This window comes from Lissotriton helveticus, chromosome 3_1 (genome assembly GCF_964261635.1).
Source record: "Lissotriton helveticus chromosome 3_1, aLisHel1.1, whole genome shotgun sequence".
Classification (NCBI taxonomy): Eukaryota; Metazoa; Chordata; class Amphibia; order Caudata; family Salamandridae; genus Lissotriton; species Lissotriton helveticus.
Genome location: NC_136061.1, coordinates 989,104,007 through 989,127,025, shown reverse-complemented (window position 1 = coordinate 989,127,025; position 23,019 = coordinate 989,104,007).

Sequence of the window (23,019 nt, the reverse complement as noted above, 5' to 3'; positions counted from 1 at the left end):
TCATTAATACAGTTATCCACGTGGAAGACATGGGTGCCGCCATAATGTAATAAATGGGTGCTACCATTTTGAAATGCAAAAGAGCCCATACACACAATAGAATAGGACACCAGCTGCCATTTTGGGGTGCACAACTATTAACTTACTAATGAACGGCCACATACAACACCTTTGAAATAACACAAAGAGTGGCTAGTTTAAATGACAAAGTGTGTGGCCTTTACTGCTCCCTTGAGGAACATTCTGTGAGGCAGATATGCAAGGAATGTAAAAAAGAAAGCCACTACAAGGCTAATTGCTGTTTGAAGAAAGGACATGGGGAGACAGTTCACACGCCAGGGGCATGAGTAAATCAAAAGAAACAGAGAGACATTGCATATATGCAACAGAATCAAAGATCAGAGGACAACTGTTGATGTCTCCATCCACCAGATTTTCAACATGAAGCACCTCCTTGGAAAGCGGGGAGGAAGGCTAAATATACATGCGGTCAAGAAAGACGATGTTAAGAACAAGCTCCGTCAGTCAGCCTTATGACAGGAAGACATAAATCAAAGTTTGTAGTGGACAGTGGAACATCAGTGAACATAACAGGAACAACAGAATTGTTGACAATAACACATAGACCAAGATTGGAATCTTTAGATGTGAACTTCCTCGTTGAAGAAATACGCAGTGTTGAAGATGTGACAAAGACAAAATGTGTTCTAAAATTCATATGAGGGTGGACTACCACCAGCTGTGCCTCATTCTTGAATCAGGGAGCAGTAGGCAGCAACCAGCAGGGCACCAATCTGAAAACCAGTCCTTCCAGAAAAGCAGTCCAGTTGAGTCATTTAAGCAGCACAGCTGTCATTCTGACAGAAGTTCAGTTCAAGATCCAGAAGTGTCTGCTTCTATGCGGTCAGAAACCCGGCACTTATATCCAAAGAGCTTTTGATGTAGGTGGTGACTTCAAAGCAACTGTGAAGTGCACAATAATCCCTTTCAACCCAGCCCTGTTTGCCAGGCTATCTGTGGGGTGGTAAATCCGTTTTTTGTGTGTGGACAGGACACTACCTATTGAAGTGTATGTATCTGCCCCTCCCATTCCTCACTGCTCAGAAAGAGCCATCAGAATGCTGAAGAATGCAGATGAGCTTCGCCTTTCCATGTTTGTGGCTATCTAAAGGAAATGCACAAAGTGTAGCTGTCACCCAGCCCAGACATGTATTGAAGACAGACTGTAAGGCACAATGAGTTATAAGCAGAGGTAAATGTCCACTTTCTAAAAGTGCCATTTCTAAAGCAGTAATGCTAAAGCTATCTTCGCCAGTAAGGAGAATTTTCATTACCATTCCAAACAAATGAAAAATGAAAAAGCTACTCCTCGCTGATCAGGAATTACAGGTTAAAAGTGTATTAAGTAATTCCCAATGCTAGTCTATGAGAGGAGTAGGCCTCACAGTAGTGAGCAAACACATAATAGGCTGTTTGACACTACCAGGACATGCAAAACATACCAGTACATGTCCCCACTTTCATTACCAAAACAACCTTCTCATATGGCTACCTAGGGCCTACCTTAGGGGTGGACTTATGTGTGATAAAAGGAGAGCTCACAGCTTGGCAAGTAGTTTTAAATGCTATGTCAAAGTGGCAGTAAACTGCACACACAGGTACTGCAATGGAAAGCTTGAGACAGATTTAAAAAGAGACTTAGGCGGGTGGTACAATGAATGCAGCAGACCCACTAGCAGCTTTAATTTTCAGTCCCTGCATATATGGTGTACTGCTTCACAAGGGACTTACAAGTATATCAAATATGCTACATGTGTGTAAACCAATTGTGCTATGTTTAGAGGCGAAAGTACATGGACCTTATCACTGGTCAACAGTGGTAATGTGCCCAGAGTCCTAAAGCCAACAAAAAGCTCCGAAAAAGGGAAGGAGGAAGGCAAAATGTTTGGAATGGCCCTTTAGAGAGGATCATTTTCCAATAGAGACATATTAGCTTAACATAGTGAATGCAAATAATTACCTCATCAAGTTGTAGCATATTCCCTAACATCGAGGCTCTAAATCCCGTATACATGTACCAACCGGCTTTACCATCAGCCACACACGGGTGGAACACCATACCTTTTAATCATAAAACTGGTCTCAATGGGAACACGTCAAACCTGTTACCATTTACGCCCCTAGAGCTTTCCAATAGGTTTATGGCTTTTAGCAGCCTAGAGGACTGCGACTGATGGTTAAAGAATGCAGAAGCAACGGGGGGTGGGGCAAGTGCTTCATGTAACTTAAGGTCACCTGAGAAGCAAGGGGGTTGCTGTCATGGAAAAAATGTATACAGTATGACTGTTAAAAACAGTAGTCCCAATAAAGTACTACCCACAGTGCTCTCAGGGGAAAATGAGGTGCCTCTCACACCCCCATCAGCTATAAGGCAATCTATTAGTGATACATCTGAGCACTGGGAGACACAAGCAGAGCGTACTGTGGGTCTGGTGGCGGCAGGTGTAATGTCGCCTACTTTAATTACCTCACAATCAACCAGAGAGGTTGTTATTAGTCCTGCCCTTAATAACAGTACAAAATTAATTTCCTGGAACATTGCGGGATTGGCAAATAAGTTACGAGACCCAGTATGGTTATCATTTATAAGAAAATTCAGTATTGTGTGTCTCCAAGAGACCTGGATAGAGGAAACTAAAGTGCATATGGAGGGCTTCTTAAGCTTTATTACCCCAGCAGTTGCCTCGACTAGGGGTAGAGCCAAAGGTGGCTTGGCCATCTTCATTAGCCAAGATCTGAATTGTAACACAAGCAACTACCATAGTGTAAATCTGAATTTACAGAAGATTGATCTAAAAATTGGGAAGATTGTGGTAACACTGGTTAATTTTTATAATGCCAATAGTAATAATGAAACCTGCAATATTGCCTGTTTAAATGATATTTTGAGCAAAAATGTTTACAATGTTTCACGGCACTTGCTGATAGCAGGTGATTTTAATGTTCAACCATGTGGTAACCCAGCCAGCACGCCAATGGGGTCTTTAGGGTGTCATAATGAGGGAGGCTTTCACTTCTCCCATGGCAGGGGGGGTGAGTATTTAAATGATCTAATGAATGAGCACAACTTGATTGTAGCAATGTCGTTGGCTCCTGATACTAAAATCTTTGACACCCCAACCTTTAAAGGGCATGGTCAGGGTTCCTTTATTGATCATATATTAATTTCTTCGGATGTTGTTCAATGGGTCTTGTATTTTTCTATTCTCGTTAGCATATATAGTGATCATAATCCCCTTGTTATAGACTTGGGCGGCCCTTTTTTTGCTAAATGTCAGTCACGTGTCGATCCTGGCACGTTAAGGTGTGTAAATGGCAGGCGTCGCATTAAATGGTCAATGGTAAATCAAGACACCCTGTACACTAATATAACCAGCGCATGTGAAGCGGAGCTGTCTGTTTGTCTTTCATCTGACTCAAGCCCCTCGAACATTGTGTGTAGATTCGAGGGGTTGGTCGCTAAAATTAGCTCCATGCTCACAGCGCCAACAAAGGGACATAGTGTGAATAACTCTAAATGGTTTGATCATAATTGCTCAAAGGCAAGCAGGGATCTGAAACTCGCATTAAAAACCAAACCAAGAGATCTTGAATTGATAAAAAATCTTCGTATGGCTTATAGGAAAGCAATAGCCACTAGAAAAAAGGAAATCAAGGCAAATGTTATTGAATCCCTCCTAGATCCATCTGTGTTGGGGAATAGCAGTAAGTTTTGGCAAATGATTAACAAACCTTTGTTTGAAAATCCTAATGACACAGCTATTGGAACAAACATCCCAGAGGGGGAATGGGTGTCCCATTACAGTACAATTTTCAAGAGCAATGAGCAATGGGAAGTCTTTGACTTTTTAACTCCAGCTGTGATTCCTTTGTGTTTCACAGTACAAGAGACTGTTAGGGGAATACAGGGTCTTACTTCCAACAAGGCCCCGGGTCCGGATGGATTGCCGCCGGACCTGTTTAAGTCTAGTATCCCGCTTTGGGCCCCGGTTCTCACGGCTGTAATCAATGCAGCGGTGAAAACTGGTTGCCCAGGAACTTGGGGTCTCTCTACTATAGTTCCCATTTTTAAGAAGGGCGATCACAGTAGCCCGTTATGTTACAGGCCAATTTCTTTATTGAATTCAGTAGTTAAAGTGGTAGGGGGTGTAATCCTCAACAGGTTATCTTTTTGGGCTAAAGAAAACAAAATCCTCTCACCCATACAATATGGGTTTAGACCAGATCACTCGACTATTACGCAGTGTCTGAACCTATACCTTATTCTAAGCAAGTATACATTGGCGAGACAAGGTACCGTCTACATGGCCTTTATGGACCTGTCGTCCGCCTTTGATTGCGTAGACAGAAGCCTATTATGGGCTACTCTGCTGAGAATGGGTGTAGAGAGGAACCTCGTTAATTTTCTCGCCGATCTGCATACAGATACAAGGGCGAATGTCCGTTACTCTCAAGACCTTAATGTAACGGATGAATTTAAAATAAAACGGGGTGTCCGACAAGGTTGTATCTTGGCCCCTTTTTTATTTAACCTGTACATTAATGAATTGGAGGAATTTCTTTTACTTGTAGAAGCAGACTACCCCTTAGTCGAGCGCAGAGGGGTACCTGTACTACTCTACGCCGACGATGCTGTTCTTATTTCCAGAACAGCAATTGGTCTTCAGAAATTATTAAATTCCTTCCACAAATTTATGGAGTCACGTGGTTTAAGTATAAACAACTCTAAGTCCTTCGTTATGAAGACAGGCAAGGGCATTCTGAAACCTGGTAATTTCAGTATAAATGGGGCAAAAATTCCATCAACCAACTCCTTTTCTTACCTCGGGGTTCTGATAGACCATAAGTTATCATGGGGCCCAGCAGTCTCCAAAAAGAAGGGAGAAACTACAAGGGTCAATGCGGCCATCCTTGGCTTTGCAAAAAAAATCGGCAATTGCCCGTTGGCCGCATCGCTTAAGCTGTACCAGGCAAAAAGCGTTGCTGTTGCCTGTTATGGGAGCGAGCTTTGGGGCTATCGCAAGGCAAAAGATCTAGAGGTCACAGAAAATAATTTCCTAAAAAAACTCCTAAGACTACCTAGGGGTATTGGGAATTACTCTGTACATGAGGAGCTGGGGGTCCCTTATCTAGGTGACAGATTAGCAGTAAGCCCAATTTTATGTTGGCTGAAATGTTGGTTAAACAATGAAATCCCATTAACACATGCCATACTAAAAGAAGCTTTACAGCTAGATGGGAGATTTAAGGTACCATGGATCAAGTATATAAAGGACAGCTTAACGGCAATTGGCCGACATGATCTGTTTTATGCCCCAAACACAATTAGAAAATCTGATGTGAACCTGGTTAAGAATGCCTTAGTTTTGTTAAGATGTACTGACAGAGAAGAGGTTGAGATACAGAAGGTCAGTATTAGGAAACATCTACTGATAAAAACATGCTTGCAAATAGAACCTTACCTGACATGGCCTATGCCTAGCTATGATCGGTTCCTGCTAATAAGGTTCCGTTTTGATCTCTATCACCTCCTTTTGGCATTCCCAAGTGGCGCCCAGCGGGGCGAAGTGTTGCCAGCTTGTGGCTGCGACGGAAAGTCTCCTCAAGATCTGGCACACTTCCTTTTTATTTGCCCTTATTACTCCACTCCACGGAAATTATACCTTAAACCGTGCCTTAAAAAAATGAGTTTTACACAAATTAAACCCGCACTTTATTACTTACAACTACTGAATATTGACTGTACCTTGTTTATTTGTAATTTTTAAAAAAAAGCCATCTGCTTTAGGAAAAGCATGGATGGCTAACCATGCTGAAAAATTTGTGCTGGTGCTTTTTAAGCCTACAGATATTTATATTTTTAATTATATATTGCCCATGCTTTTATTGTCTGATATTGTACTGTTTACTGTGTCTTTTTTTGCCTATGAAAATGAACTGTGTGTAATCGTTTTTAACTGTGGATTCTTGATGTTTTAAAATGAACTTTTATGATTGTAAAATTTACAATCGAATAAAGATTTTGATACTTGTAGCATATGCTAATCAACCCCTGCCAGAGGTGGAAAATGCATATTTATAATCTGAAAAAGAAAGTTTAGATGGTGTGTGGACATGCAAGCAATTCCACATGTTTGTGTATATTAGGAGGATCGCTATCTTGCAAATTGAAAGACGGAGAATAAGATTACAAACATTTGACTATAAAATCAACCATAAGCTGGATAAAGAGCACAACCCTACGAACTACTTGCCCAGGCATCCATCATCCAATGAAGTTAGCAAAGCCCAGCTCCTCATTAGCCGAGGAATACCTGCATTTCCTTGTAAAAACAAACATGTAAAAACTTGCATTTCCTTGTAAAAACAAATATACCAAAGGCCATGTCCTTACAACAAGTCATAGCAGTGAAAAATGAAGCTAGAAAGCTGGAAGCTGATGAACAACTGAAAAAACACAAAATGCAAGCATGAAAGAGACTGGGAAATGGATAAAGAGTAAATCTGGGCTTTTGACAATGTACATAAATAGTTGGGAGCGACCAAAGAGGGACTCCTTCCATGGGGGTCCAGTATTACACTTTCCAGAAGCCTAAGAAGACTAGTGTTAGACATAACTCTTGAGGAATATAGAGGACTTGTGGCAGCAAAAGAACACTGAGGGAGCAAATATGGTTCCCAAAACTGGATAAGTTAGTGGAGATGACTCTCCAGGAGAACCAGTGCAAATGTACCTCAACATTAACTATACTGATGTAATACAAATAGTGTTATGCCTATTATGATATCCCTGATGCATCACTCTTGTTGTTTTTAAACCTAATTTACAGGGTACTCACTGTTGCACCAAGATGTGCAAGCCTTCTCATCCACAAGAGCCTAAGTCTCATTTTGTTTTGGCACTTGTAGGCCAGAAATTTCGAATCTCAGCAGAGTCTTTGCTATTTATCTCCTTATCAAGGTATTTTGAAAATGTTCTCTTCAGAATGAGTGGCATTTGCCTCTGACCATGATCAAAAGTGTCACTCTTAATCATCTGACTCCCTCCTTTACCCATGTGAAGAAAATGAATATAAATAATGCAAATTCTATTAGTGTTAGCATTATTTGCTTAATAACTCTTTGATGGCAAAGCGTTGGTAGTTTATGTCGCAGTACTCATTTATTTGCTTTTTGCTAACAAACATGCTACAGACTGTGAGTAGAAGGAGAGAGAGATTTGTATTTAACAATTCTTGTGCTTTGGGCTTGGAGTTTGCCTACTCTCTGCATGAAACAAAGGAGGGCCACGATGGAATACTAAACACCCACCCCACGCATCAAAGGTAAAGAAGATATTCTCAAGGGATACTCTGGTGGTGCACAGTCCAGCACATGATCTGCCAAAATCAGGCCACAGAGCTGTAGTGCAGCTGAAAGAACAGGAATGCCAAGTCTGAACATGATTATTGTTGTTTTGTTTTTCCTGCTATCTGTGCTCCTGCTGGAGGAATATATCATTTTGGATGGGTAGATGACAAAAAAAGGACTTGGTGGATAGGTAGGAAAGGGATAAGTCGTTAGAGAAAAAGTGCATGTGATTTGCACTGTGTAAAGTGAGTGGGCTTTTGGAAAATACGGAAAGGGGAAGGCAGAAAGTTTTCTCAGGACCCCATCACAGACCCTACAAGGATAAATGTGAGTGCGAAAGAGGCTGGTTGATCCAGGCATACTGGCTGTCAAAAAAAATAATGTCAACTTCTGGGATTGAGAGATTCCTTCCTTCCTCCCTCCATGAGATCAGTTAGGCAAAACCTTCTGAGCAGTCCCTTTCTTTCCCATCTTTCAGTTGCCACAGAAGGCTGGCCAACCCCTTTGGCGCTCCTGAGCGTGCAGGTGACTTAGAGATAGAGGAATAAAGACCACAACAAATAAGACTCTTGCCCATGCTATGTACCACCTTAATGTAAAAGCATGTGCAGATTCCTTAAGCAGTGGGTGGGACTCCCTACCAAGGGTGAAACATAGGGGCATATTATCAAGGGATTTATCTCTGCTTTTTTGGCTTTAAAAGCCAAGAAAGCGGAGATAAAATTATCTCCCTATCAGCAACAGGGTGCTAACACGCAAATTCGCATGTTAGCACCCTTTTTCTCTACGCTTCCCCTTGCATCTCTAATGAGATGCAAAGGGGGGCGTTCCAGAGAAAAATAATAGGAGAAATGTTGTTAAGCGACATTTCTCCTATTATCAAGGATTTCGCTAACCCTGTTAGTGATAAAAAAAGCAGCACTAACCGCTGTTAGCACTGCTTTTTTTACACGTGGTATTTTCCTGACTTAGCCATGATATCCTATGGAAGGTGGATATCATGGCTAAGTTTATGAACCCCTATCATCAAGCTAACGCAAAACTTCGAGAGCATATCGTTGGTTTTCCAGCGATAATCTCTCATTTGGCAGTTAGCGCAAGGATTTTTATCACTTCTGAGATAAACCTTGCTAATAGCAAGTTATCTCTGCGATAATTTCCGGCGATGCTTAGCGTTAAAAAATTCGTTGCTAAGCATCGTTAGCGATAAATATCGCTAATCGTTGGTAATATGCCCAATAGTTCTTTCCGGAGAATGGTACATTTGACTGAAAAAGATTGACTAATTTAAGGAAGAAGCCAAATGACCTTAAGACTATAATAGACCAAGAGGACCGCCCTGGGGATAGCATGAAGAGAGCCAGAGCAATGGCCATCCTTTTTAATTGATTTGAGGAAGTGAATAAAGGTAAGGCAAAGCAAATGTGACTTAGCCACTATGACTAGTTGTTCTGAATGAAGTGAAAAACCAATTGGTAGAGAAAAGTAGCAGAGCCGAAACAGGAACCACCAGATGATGATGCTTTGAATAATACAAAAGAAAGATCTGGGGAATGTGGCGATGTAAGAGTGTCTAGTTAAAACTGATTGAACTACAATTTTACATTGTAAGGAGAAGAAAGGTGAACCAGCTGAAGATTATATAGACAGGCTGAAAGAAGTCAATATACAATGGTTCAGCACCTAAAATTGTGTAAGTCGAATGACTTTACATTAGGTAGGAGTTCAGCAAACCACTTTAAATGATCTTCTCAATACAAAACATCCAATAGACATGTTCAGTTTATAATCCTTTATTCTTTTATCTTCTTTTTCACATTCGATTAAGAACTGTAACCAACATGTTTCATCCTCTCTGACTTCTTCAGGACTATCAAAGTGAGGTGAGTCTGTGTGGTTGTTATATCGGATCCGTAATTTAAAAAGATGTGAAATACGTCATCATATGCAGTATTCAAATTGAAAGTTCCACTCCAGTTGGGGGCGACCGATAGTTAAAGGACAGAATTCCACGTTTCTCCAGGTGCGGGGTTCTGGGATGTTATTTGAAGTGAGTCATGTCAACTAACATCCCAGACACCTGCGCGACTCACCTCACTTTGAGAGCCCTGAAGAAGTCCTAGAGAAAGAAACACGTTTTCTACGGTTCTTAAAAGAATGCGAAACAGAAGATGAAAGAATAAATGATTTGCAACTGAACATGTCCAATGGATGTTTTGTATTGAGAAACATGTAATTTGTGTCAGATTATTGAAAGTGTTTTGCTGAACTCCTACATGTAAAGTCATTTGACTGACCCATTGTATATTGATTGATAAATCAGGGTTTTTTCCCCTCTGGTAGTTATGGGGAGTTGAACTTCTGGTTCTGGGCACTAAAATAAGTATCTAACTTTCCCCACAGTAGGTAAGTATGGGCATTATTGCCCCAATTCCTTTGTAGTCAAATAGGCTGAAAGAAGTATTCAAGAGTTAGTCTGGTATTACACACCCGTTGAGCAAACTTAGGAAGATGTAATTGCTGCCTTTGCACAGGAGTTGTAAACACATGTGTAAACTCAGTCAAGAATGATTAACACTGGATGGCAAACAAAGTGCCTTGCTGAATTGGTTAGGATGTAGTAAGATAAACAAGGGGACCCCAATACTAGAACCAGGGGTAACTTTTATGTTTTAGAAATCAATTGTTCCTAAGGGGCCAATATGGTCCAAATAGATATGAACAATTACATTAGAGGTTGTGTTAATGAATATACCTATAGTATAAGTAGGTATATGGGGTAATTAATGCCAGAAGGAGCAATAAGGAAGTTACTTTAGCAGCAGTTTCCTGCCAATAAAAGCGGAGATAATGTATCGCCATTTCTTGATATGTCCCCTGGATTCGCTGTTGGTGCAGTTTCTATTCTCAGGTTCGAGCTGTACTTCTAGTGTGCCCACCTAGTCCTTGAAGCAACTTGAAGCCTTGCAAGGGGGTATATGTGGAATTGCACTGGCAGAAGACCTGTCTGTAGGCCCGGAGGAAGGACCTCTACCAAATGCTGCTGATTACCTGCACTGCTTTTTAGTAACATGGGCTGTCCACCTGAATCCACCTAATCGCATTGCAAGACTTCACCTGCCCTGCCAGACCTCGATTCTGCAGTTCCTATAATCCCACCAGTTTCCGGTACTGTTCCTGGACTTGGCACAACATGTGGCCCTTCTTCATGACTTCCTGCTGTTTTTGAGGGAGTTCTACAGGATTCTTTTCCTTCTGTTTGGCACTTTCACTGCTTTCTGAGGTGAACAACCAGTTCCCTGCCGTTACCCACTGTGGGTTTTGGCTGGTTCTTTTTGCTCAAGCTTCTGCTCTCTGGCTCCTTGTGGGATATCTCTGGAAAACTGAATGGAGTGCTAGTGTAAAGCAAAACTGAACCGCGCCTCTCCTTGAGAAGAGCCGCTGAGCTGTGTACCAGAGTATTTCCCACTTGCTGTTGCACATGCAGCCAGGAAGTAAACCTTTCCTCTTGCTGAATTTGACCATTGGCACACCAATGTTCTGTGGGTATGCCTTTGATTGGTGCTCCCCTCAGAAAAGATTAAATATGTGTTATAATCTCCAATGTTAGAGATAACTGAAATGGTACGTTCCACTCACCCCTATTGTCCGTGCGCTGTTATCAGACCCATGGAATGTTGGTGAGGCGTTTGACTTAGAACGTTGTGTTGAGAGGCAGGAGTGCAGGGACCAAGACGTAAATAAACCAGCTCTTCTTCATCTGCTGTGTGGCTGTGTTTATATCTAACAAATTGTCGACGGGGCTGCGCGGGGGGCAGGTCCTGGTCTTCCCCCGATAATTCAGCACTGCCGAGAGCCAAAACACCATCAATTAAACAAAGGAAACCGTGAGTCACAAAGAATTTAAATCGAAGTGATTTATCGCCTAGCGCGTAATTCAGAGACTTATGTAAACATTGTGCGCATAATTGTCGTGTCCGCATGGTGATCGCGCTCTGATCCTTGAGGTATCTGATTAAGACAATTACTGAAGGCGTAGTCTCCAGCGATGTCAGTGTTCGCTTTGATGTGTCTGTAAAAGAAATAACGCCTCGTTTCGTGAGCTGCCTGCTTGTGAAACGATTGCTATACGTTAGTGAGAGGTCGGCGATTTTGAAGCTGACGTGTACCACGGATTCCAGCCTTCTTGAAAGGATATGCGGCGTCAGAGTAATTGTGCAGCCGTCCTTCCTCAAAGTCATGTGTGAAGAGACTTGCAGGAAGAAGTTTTTTGAGTGATTTGTGGATGAAGTCTGTCAGCTGTTCTCAGTCAAACGAGGCGCCTGGTGTTCTGTCAGCCGCACATCAGAGCAGAGGAGCAGCGCGAACGCATTTCGGCCAGTAGAGGGTGTTCTGTATGTATCTCAGCGAACTGGTGACAGACTTAGCGCATGATCGAGCGACTGCTGAGCGCGCTTATGAAGGAAGCCAGAGTATTGCTGAGGGTGTTGACACGCTGATAGGCACAGCTATTGAAAAGCCTGTTAGTGTTGAAGAAGGGAAAAGTAAATTGTAGTATCACGCTGACGGGCACAGCTTTATTCAGGAAGCCTGTCAGGACTCTTTTCCTAGTAAACACGCTGATAGGCACAGATTCTGGAAGACTTTCAAGAACAGTTGGTGGCAATTGACTTTGATATTTGCGATTGTGGAGAGGATTTATAGCAATGTTGATATTATACTCTCATGCTGGGAAGTGTACAATCCTGTGAAGGCGGAAAATATCATAGAAGTGTTGTACTTGTCAGTATACCCAAAAGTAATAGAAAAGTGGTTTAAGGAGGTTATAAGTGAGTAACGGGGGGTAGCTAAGCAGACCATATAGCCATTGTACCTGCTTACATTTTTCACTGTGGTACCCTTCCAATAGTTATTCACCAAATGGCAACAGCAATGTTAATGTCACAACCACCACCGTTCCTAAATGAGGATGGTGAACCTCTCACTCCGTGGAAAAATTGGGAAAGGATTTTTGAGTCCTATTTAATAGCAATTGGAGGTAACAGGTTCTCATCTGTCAGAAAACTTCACATTTTGCTACACAACCTAGGAAAACATGCTAGAGAGATTTATGATAATTTACCCGAATTGGTTAGCGAAAGCAGTGGTGGAGGAGGGGACAGTGATGGTCCACCTGATGTATATCAAGTTGCGTTGAAAAAACTAGATGCACAGTTTGGGCAGAAAATTAACGTAGTTTTGGAACGACACAAATTCTTTTTAAGGTCTCAAGGGAAGTATGAGAGAGTAGTGAATTATATAGCAGTCCTCAGAGGGTTGTCTTCCACGTGTGATTTTGGAAACCTGACGGATTCTCTGATCAGAGACCAATTGGTTAGATGTACATCAGATAGAAAAATACAATAAAAGTTACTAGCAGATGCCCCAGATTTGAAACAAGCTGTGGATCTAGCTAAAAGCATTGAGCACACAGCATTCTGCATCAATGAGATGAAAGATGCTGTAGAAGTGAAACAAGTTTGTGAGGAAGAAATATTGAAAGTGTCTAATAAGCATGACGAAAGCAAGTATGTACCTAAGGGAAGTTCCTTCCAGAGAGATGAAACTCAAAAGTTGAAATGCTTCCGTTGTGGCAATCCTAATCACCTAGCAAATAGTGTGAAATGTCCAGCAAGGGGAGCCATGTGTAGGAAGTGCAACAAAAGGGGACATTTTACCAAGTTGTGTCATGACATGAAAAAAGAGGTGACCCATGTTTTTTTGGATGAGGAGGAACCCAGAGGGGATATTGTATTCCAGGTTAACGAACTTCTTGAGAGTTCTGAGTGTAATTATCCTGAGTGTGAGATTAAGTTTGACAATGTACCCTATAATGTATATGCAGATTCTTGTTCACCCTACACACTCATAGATGAAACTACATTTAAAACAAAGTCTGCTGACAAAGTATATGAACTGTTACCACCAGACATTAACCCAGGTGGATACAATCATAACACCATACGCCTGGTAGGAATGGTCATTATGCACATAAGATTTAAGGATAGTCACGGTGGGAAAAGTGTATTTAACAAAGAAAGGATTGTGCTTACTGGGGTGGAAACATCAAAAAGACCTAGGCATCAAGTTGGATCCTAATGCCCCAGAGCCAGTATACTTGATAGAACAACCTAGCATTGGTACAGATGTATGTGAGGATTTCCCCGAGGTATTCTCAAGTGAGTTAGGATTGTTAAAAGGCTTCCTGCATAAGATAAAGCTAAAGAATCATTACAAGCCCACGTTACATAAAGCTAGATCTGTGCCATTGGTGGTGAGGGACTCATTAAAAAGTGAACTGGAGAAATTGGAGTCCATAGGGGTAATTGAAAAAATTGAGAGTTCTGAGTGGCTCGCCCCCATTGTTGTAGCTTCAAAAGGGAGTGGGAGCGGGATTCGCCTGTGTGTGGATCTTAGGGACCTCAATGCAAACATCTGGGTAGAAAGGCATCCTCTCCCAATAATAAATGAGATGCTCAGTGTGCTAAAAGGTGCAAAATTCTTCAGTGTACTGGACCTCTCGGCGGCTTACCACCAGGTTGCCCTTCATCCGGAGTCCAAAAGCCTGACTTCCTTCATCACGCCATTTGGGGCATACCAATATAACCGCATGCCTTTCGGGCTGGCATCAGCGGCGGCGGTTTTCCAACGCATTATGCAACACATACTAGAAGGTCTTGGGAAAGTCCTGTGTTTTCAGGACGCTATACTGATTTATGGAGACTCAGAGGGTGAGCACAACACGAACTTAAGAGAAGTTTTGAGCAAATTGAGTAAAGCAGGTTTTACCACCCAAAAGGACAAGTGCAAGATAGGAGTAAAGTTTGTAACTTACCTAGGGCACACCATTTCAGGAGAAGGAATTAAGCCAAAAACCAGCTTAGTGGATGCGGTGATGTTAGCACCTGCTCCCTCTAATAAGGATGCGCTCAGATCTTTCCTGGGGTTGGTGGAGTACATGACAAAGTTCATTGAAAATGTTTCTAGTCACACACGCACAATGAGGGAACTCTTGAAAAACGGTAGTACATTTGTGTGGAGTCGTGAGTGCCAAGAGGAATTCAAGTATGTGAAGTCAGCAATTGCCAAGGCACCTACCTTAGGCATGTTTGATCCCAATGAAAAAACCACACTAACTACAGATGCCAGCAGCAAGGGCCTAGGGGCATCCCTTACACAAAGGATTGGTGGATGTGAGAGAGTAATTGCCTTTGCTTCCAGAGCATTGAAGGACCCAGAGTCTAATTACTCCACCATCGAAAGGGAAGCCTTAGCATGTTATTGGGCAATAAATCACTTTAAATTCTTCCTATGGGGGATCCCCTTTACCCTGAGGACCGACCATAAACCTCTAATTTCCTTATTCTCCACTAAGAACATTGAGAGGGCCACACCACGCATAGCAAAATGGATTTTGGCATTGCAAGGTTACAATTTCACCATGTGTTATGTGGCTGGTGAGAAAAACACCATAGCAGACTGCATGTTGTGAGAAGTTGGCCTGATGTGCAGTGTTCACTATTCTAGTGATCACTATATATCAGTCCAAACAACCCTTATTGATGATTGGTTGTAAGTCAGCCTTATAGACCAGCTATCCTAGTAGCATGGATACGAGCAGTCTAAGGCTAAGACTCTAGAGGGCGTGTTAAGCCAGCTGTTTTACCATCACATTACCCCTTGAACACCCAGTGAAAGGACACCACACAAGTGTTATGAAAATAAACAGTGTATTTATTAGAATCACAACAACCCTGTACTCTTTATGAGGACAGGGTGCTAGGCACACAACAAAACTCTTACGAAAATACTTAAGTTAGCACAGTATATACAAATGCCCGAGGGGCACGAAAAACCATATACTCTAAAAGTGGAATGCGAATTACTAGCAGGTAAGTAACGATTCTCAGAGGCTTTAGAAACGCTAGGCCTACAATACTGAACACTCCGGTTAGGAGCAGGAGGCCTAGGGACACCACGTGCAGAGTGGGAACTCTCACGCGTAAGGCGGGAAAAAGCCTATGGAAGCTAGAACTCACAAAGTTACTGTTCTCGGGCGAACCCGACTAGGTAGGTCGAAAACGACAGTGGATCTGGACCCTTGGATAGTGAGGCTATGCTGGGGCACCGAAATGCCGAAGTTACCTAGCCCAGGGGCTGCGGCTGCATAGGTCTGAAAAGACGTCGGGATTCCTCGTTGACGAACCAGGAGCCTGAAGAAGAAGTTGCTGGCAGGCGGCCAGTGAAGAAAAGTTCGAAGAGATCCAAGCCTGGATCAGGGAAGAAGAAAACCTGAAAGCAGAGGGGACCAAGTTCTTAAATCACTAGCCAGTGATTAAGTGGGCACCAGGATGGCACCGGGCGAAGTCACCGCAGTCAGGTGAGTGGGCGCTGCTGGGCTCTGTAGTCTCACGGACCAGGAGGCGTTGTCGGCGACCAGGATGGAGGTACGAGCTGTCCCACGATGGATGATGCTCTCGACGTCGCTGGACCCAGGATTGGGGCAACAAGTTTTGGCAAATTCAAGCCCACGCGGTGGACCTAAAATGGCGTCTGGAGTGGACCAGGAGGGTCCGGGGTGCTCCTCTTCTGGAAGGTAGCAAGGGCCAGTCTGGAGCAACCAGACCAGCAGCAGTGATGTCGTCGGGCGTCGTTAGGAAGGCCACAAGCCAGCGGGCTAGTAGCCAAACAACGCGGTGAGCAGCAAAAAGCAGAAGGGCCCCACGCAGATCGTGGAGATGCTGGGAGGCTGAACTTCGGTGCTGGAGCTGCTCAGGGTCGGGGCTTCTCGGTCCCCAAAGCACTCACCAGAGGATCTCTCGGCGTCGTACTGGAAAGAAGTCGTGCAGTCTTGAAGATGGCCGGTCCCTCGAGGTCTCGTCGCACCCACGGTTCTCAGCTTGGCTGTAGAGGTGGGTAGAGGTCAGAGGTGCCAGGGAAGCCGGTTCTCGTCGAGCTGGGCAGTCGGATTCCGGAGGAAGGACTTGCAGCAGACCGCAGTGTTCTTAAGATGGTGCCTGCGGATGCAGGGTGACTACTCCTTAGTCACAAGGGAGAATCTTGAAGAAGAAATCTTGATGTCCTTTCGTAGAAAGTCGTGTCTTGATTCCAAAGATGATCTAATTTGGAAGGGGGCCTGCTCCTACCTTTATCTGGGAAAAGGGGGCTGGCACGCGACTAAGTCCTGCCCTATGGGTGGGACCAGGAGGGGGGTGGTTACACCCCTCTCCTTTGGCGGGCTTTCCCCAGGCCAGGGGCTGGAGTGCCCCTGGAACTGGTTTTAGCCGGCCTATGCACAGTGAGCACCGGGGTGCCACTTGCAGTCACCTTCCTCTGTAGCCCTGCCTACCTGGAATACACAAAACCCTGTCTGGGACGGTGCTGGCACCGCCCCTGGCAGGAAACCCTTTGTCCTTGCCTCCTGCTCTGGGAGGACTCCCAGCAGCAGGAGGGCAGACTTGTGTCTCGGTGGCAGCATCCATTTTGTGGATGCTAAGGCTCTGTCTGACTTTAACCGGGGTTACAGGTTACATACATGTCGTGTCCTTCTAGAAGGGTGGAATGCTAACCCCGTCGCCAGAATTGGCGAGGGGTTAGTATTCCAATTCGTATGACACCTTACTCGACATGTTTTGATAAAGCGATACCAGAGTTGGCATATAACCGCGAGGATTATAATGCACTTAAGAGTATATGGTATGCGATATCATGGAAACGGCTAAGGGATGGATCCCGAAAGCCGCAGACAGGCTCAGCTCATGCCAGAGCACTATCTCACACGATTCCAAGCACTCTGCCTTCAGGATTGTCAAGGCCTGCCATAGGAGTGACTGATAGGAGATCTGTGTGTCCATTTTTAGGTCTCGCCCTGGAATTAGCATCCAAAGGATGCTTCCAGGGACGGAGACGTATAGTCACCTGTCTGGAGGGAAGGACGGACGAGAAGGTGCACGAGCGCAGTCCAGGCTGGATTGCTGTGCGCGAACGCGCACGTTCCGTCCTGCGCCGCCCTCCCAGCCTACAGCGCATGCATGCATGCACACAGACAGACACAGACACACACACACACGTCGCAGACAGACACTCGCTCACACACACACACCCCCTCCCCCACAGTCACACACACGCACTCCAAGACACATACATACACGCACGCACGCACACACACACACACACACACACACATACACAGGCCGCCCCCGCACGCGCGCGTAGATGCTCCCCCCCTCCCCCCGCCCGCCCGCCGCTCAGCAACGCACTCACCGGCTTCCTCTCCTCAGCTGCAAGGCCCGGCAGCAGGACTCTTCTTCCCTCCTTCGGCACCGGGGCGCAGGGTAGGCTCCTGCCTGCTCCGGTGCTCCCTGCTCCCAACACGGCTCCAATCGCGGCTCTTCCGTGGGAGGCGGGGTAGGCTCCCGCCCTCCTACTTCCTGTTTCCGGGTGTCGCGCCGGCCTGCCTGACTTCCTGGTCGCAGGCCGGCAGAGTAACGAGGATGTTTTGCGGTATGTATTTATTTAGTTAATTATGCATTTTTATATAGCGCAGACTTTACCCGAAGGCGGTATTTATTTATTTATGTATTTATGCATTTTTATAAATTATGTCTGCACATTGTGCTAGAGGATCTGATCCCATCTGCCATTTCTGCAATATCATCTATTTTGTAATGGTTTTTTTTCCTGTTAAGGTTTTTTTTCTTGCTGAGCATGTTCTTTTTCCCAGAAATGTGTTTCAGACTAACTTCAGGAGGATTATTGGAGGATCTTTCTCACCAAAGGACATGCTCCGTGCTCCAGGGACAAAATCCCTTTGAGACCCTCCTGCCTGGCAATAGGCTTAAGGGTTTTCCTGTGCTTCACATCTATGCCTACTCCTCATAAGGCTAAGGGCAGTGCTACATAGCTTCTTAATGTTTTGAGACAGCTCAACAGGAGGTGCCTTCAGTTATATCTTCTGATATATTGCCAGCCAGTGTTAATTCCTTAATTATGTCACTGTACTTTGTTATTCATTTCTATGTCTTCAACCGTGAGAACTTCTTTTCCACATCAGGCATTGAACAGAGTAGGACTTAGGGATGACCTTGAGGTACGCCACAGATTATGTTCTTGGGCTCCGAGGTAAATGGTGGGAGGCTGTGTTCTTCGGGTGATAAAGTATGCGCTCCATATGAGGACTACCTCGTGCTTCTACTAAGCCTCTGCTGAGCAAAGAAGCATCTTACACTTTAAGAAGACCCTGGTCATCTAATGAATATCAGCTGTTCTTTAGTCCCTTTGGTGTAAAATAGGTACATTATTTTTCTCATGGTGGGTTGTGCTCCCTGGAACTCCTCTAAATGTTCCACAGCTCCCAAACCACACACCATTCCATAGCCTTTGAATCTGGGTATGTAGTAGTGATACCATTAACCTTGTACAATAAATGTTTTGCCCCTAGATGCAATTTAGTTCATGGACCCCATGTTAAAAATTCAGTGAGTTGAAAATAAAGAGAATAGCCTTCTGGAGACCATAAATAGTACAGCCTGGGCACCGCAGTCCCCAACAGCTGCAGTCAGTCTGTACCAGTGCGTCCCACTCTGAGGGAAATTAAGGCGTGCTGTATGTGCGATGAGTGGTACTTCTTTTACCACAGGCCCAGTCCCGGGCAGTGCAAAGTGAGCAAATCAGCACCAGCAGCGCGCCCATATTGCTGCGCGCCCATATGTGATGGCCCCTCCTCCTCCTCAGGGCCTGTCAGGAGCAGAGCCGCCTGGGCAACGCAGTCCCCAACAGGAGCAGCACATCCGTATCAACACGTCCCACGCAGTGGGGATTTCAGGGACGCTATATCAGCAGCCCCTCCGCCACAGGGCTAGTCAGGAGCAGCAAGGGCAACACAGTCCCGACACTAACAGCCACAGCAAGTCCGTATCAGCTGTCAGTCTGGTCCAGACCTGAAGCTCCACTTAACCAAGTGACCTACCTTGTATTGGGTTTATATGTCCCTTTTTATAAAAACAAAACGTAACTACTGCAAAAAAAAATAGCCAATGCCATTTACAATACTAAAAGCTCAAACTTTGCCTAATGCGAGACCTATTGCATTGCAAATGCTTGTTAGGGTTAGATATAGGTATACTATATCTACAGCAAGGGGTGATTACACCACCTTGCCCCAGCTGTCAAGCAGCCAGTTGTGTCAGATTTGGATGGCCAGCCAGGGGTGGCATAATACATGCTGCAGCCCCTGGTAGGCCCTGGGTACACCTATGCCCTGGGTACCTAAGGTACACTGTACAGGGACTGATAAGGTGACTCAGTATCCAATTAGATATGTACCTAAGGTACATGGAATCCATTTTACAGAGAGAGCAGTGGGCCTGAGGTCCTGAATAGCAGGGCCTCAGGTCAACTAAGTCAGAAAACCAGCAAAACACCAGGCAAAAAGTTGGGGGCAACCATAGTCAGGGATCTACCTTCCTACATAACCCCCCCCCCCCAAACGAAAGGAGATAAGGCTAGCCTTGCCAGGTAAGCCTATATTGCCTGAGTGGCCATATAAGGAAGTACCAGCACTGGCATGGTTACCCCCTATCTCATGGTCCACTAAGCAATCCCTCACCCTAAGGGTGTCTGAGGGTCTCCACCATAGGGAATCTCTACCTGTGGTGTGTTTTGGCAAAGTAAAAGGCTGGTGTTGAAATGGAGTACTGAAGTGAGGCTCCACTAATTTTGGGCTCAGCTTCCTCCAATCATTATCCACCATAGAGGCCTTTCTTTCCAAGACTGAGTTGTTTTGGGCTCTCAGGGTCAACCTCTGGCTACCTACAGCTGGAGGTTGGGTCCCTCTGTTTGGCTTACTGGAGGGACAGGTCAGGTCTGGGGCCCTCAGGTCCTAAGTTTGGCTGTGCCCAACAGTGTCCGTCTGTGGGAGGTCCCTAACTAATTTTAAGGGGGATCCCTCAGGAGTGTGTTTTATTTTTACTTGGCTAGGACTACTAGCTTCAGTGCCCTTAATCTGCTGAATGGGGAATTCTTTTGGACAGGGAGCCCTTTGGGGTCCAACACTGGCCTCCCTGACCTCTACAGCCCTGGGCTGACTGAGGCAGGGTAGAGAGGGGCAGGTTACCTGCTCCAGACTGGGTCCCACCTTGGAAGGGTCCACTGACATCAGGGGTTCTGCCAGGCTAGGCCTGACTACCTCTGTGGCAGTTTCTTCACAAGGGGTCAGATCAGTTCCCTGAGGAGGCTGATCCTTTCCTAAAGTCTGGTGGGAGGGAGATTTCTCTTCCTCCTCAATGCTCTCTGTCTGAGTGGAGTGATCCATAGTTTCAGGCTTCACAACACTATCATCTGTCTGAGTTTGAGCTGTGGCCATCACAACTCTCCCAACCTTTTCAGGAGGGGGCTCAGTTTGGGTGTGGGCTGTGACCATCACAGCCTTGACAACCTGTTCTGGGAAGGAAGTTGTCTGAGATGGGGTTGTGACTGGCACAACCCTCCTGACCTGTTCAGGGAGGACATCTTGGACTGGGGCTGTGACTAACACTGCCCCACTAACCTTACCATGGGGGTTTACCATTCTAGAATGGGTTTCTTGCTCTACCTCAGCCCAGGCTTAGGTCTCTAAATCATTCCCCAGTAGGCAATCTACAGGCAAGTTGGATGACACTGCCACTCTCTTGGGGCCAGTGACACTTCCCCAGCTGAGATTTACTACTGCCATGGGATGAGTTTTCTTCACTCCATCAATGTTTACCATCTGGTATGTGGCACCAGGTAAAAGTTGCCTTGAGGGGACTAGACTCTCAGTCACCATGGTGATGCTAGCCCCTGTATCTCTATAGGCCTCAACTTTCATTCCATTGATGAGGGGCTCCTGTCTGTACTTGCCCAAAGTGTTGGGACAAGTTGTGAAGTTGGCAAACCCCATGCCAGTCTCACAGACAAGAGTATCTGAGTTTGGGGACCTGGTTAGGCCAGAGTCCCCAGGAACTCCCAAAGTAAATGCACCCAAATTCTTGGGGGCACTCCCACCACCTGGGGGATTACTACTAGTAGTAACAGGAGGTTTGGGAATGTTACCTGGGGGTATGTTCTCCTTATTGTTATTCTTGGGGCAACTGCTGTCAGTTTTTAAATGACCCACCTGTTTACAGGGATAACAGTAAGGCTTTTTCTGGTTATTGGAAGGATTCTGGGACCCACCCCCCTCAGAGGATTTTTGGGGCCCTGATGTGGTTTGATCTGGAGATTTATTCCCACCCTTCTCTTGAGGCTTGGTTGATTCCTTTTTCTGGTCACCACCTTGGTTCTTGGGCCTAATCCTGGTTCTGACCCATTTGTCTGCCCTCTTACCCAATTCTTGTGGAGAGGTCAGATCAGAGTCTACCAGGTGCTGGTGTAATAACTGGTTCTGACAATTATTTAAGACTTGCTCTCTCATAATAAGATTATATAATCCTGTGAAGTCAGTAACCTTGCTACCCAGTAGCCAGCCTTCCAAAGCCTTAGTGGCACAATCAACAAAGTCAGACCAGTCCTGAGACTGAGTTTTCTGGGTATCTCTGAACAGCAACCTGTACTGCTCAGTGGTTAAACCAAACCCATCAACCAGTGCATTTTTCAGGACCTGGTAATCATTAGCATCCTCCACTCTTGTAGTGAGGAGCTTATCTCTACCTTTACCATCAAAGGAGAGCCACAGTATAGCTGCCCACTGACTCTGGGGAATGCACTGCACAGTGCAGGCCCTCTCCAGAGCAGCCATCCATTTCTGGATGTCATCCCCTTGCTTAAAGGGGGGCACTATCTTTGTCAGGTGTTTAGTATCTAAACCCTTCTCTTTTTCTCTTGGGAGATTGTTGCCACCAGTGGGAGCTAACCCACTCATCTGCTGCTCTCTAGCCAGGACAAGCTTCTCTTTGGCCAGGGCAATTTCTTCCATTTCAATCCTCAGAGTAGCCTGTCTCATCCTAGCTTCATGCTCCATTCTCTGAGGGGAAGTCAATCTCCTCTGGGGAGAGCTCCTTCTCCCCTGAGAAGAGGCATTAGAGTGCATAGATCTATTGGAGTCCCTAGAAAGAGATCTATCTCTCCTAACTCCAAGGTTAGGCCTACTTAGGGTCAGTACTGGGAGTCCCCCAGATCCTAGCCCAAGCAAGTCTAAGTTGGTCCTACTTAGCCTTCTGACTACCTCAAGACCTTTGTCTACCTCATCCCCAGAGAGTTCCCCTTGATCCTCCTCCTCAACTGCGTTGGCAATGTTGGGGAGGTCTGGATCTCCAGAGGTACCCTCTAAGGCTGGCATATTCCCATCTAGCTGAGAAAGCTTTCTCGCATCATAAGTCTCTAAGAGACCTATTAAAAAGGGAATGGTGGGGTTAGACCCCTGTTTCAGTTTCCTGGAGGTACACACCTGTCTCATCTCCTGAAAACTGAGAGCTGCATATCTTGATTTGACCTGTGGAGGGTCAACATCCACAAGGGGAGTCTCAGTAGATTCTCCTTGGGTAGACATGCTCTTTCTAGTGAGGTGTAAGTGGTGCACTTACCTACACTATGTGTTTGCCTACTGATCCCTTG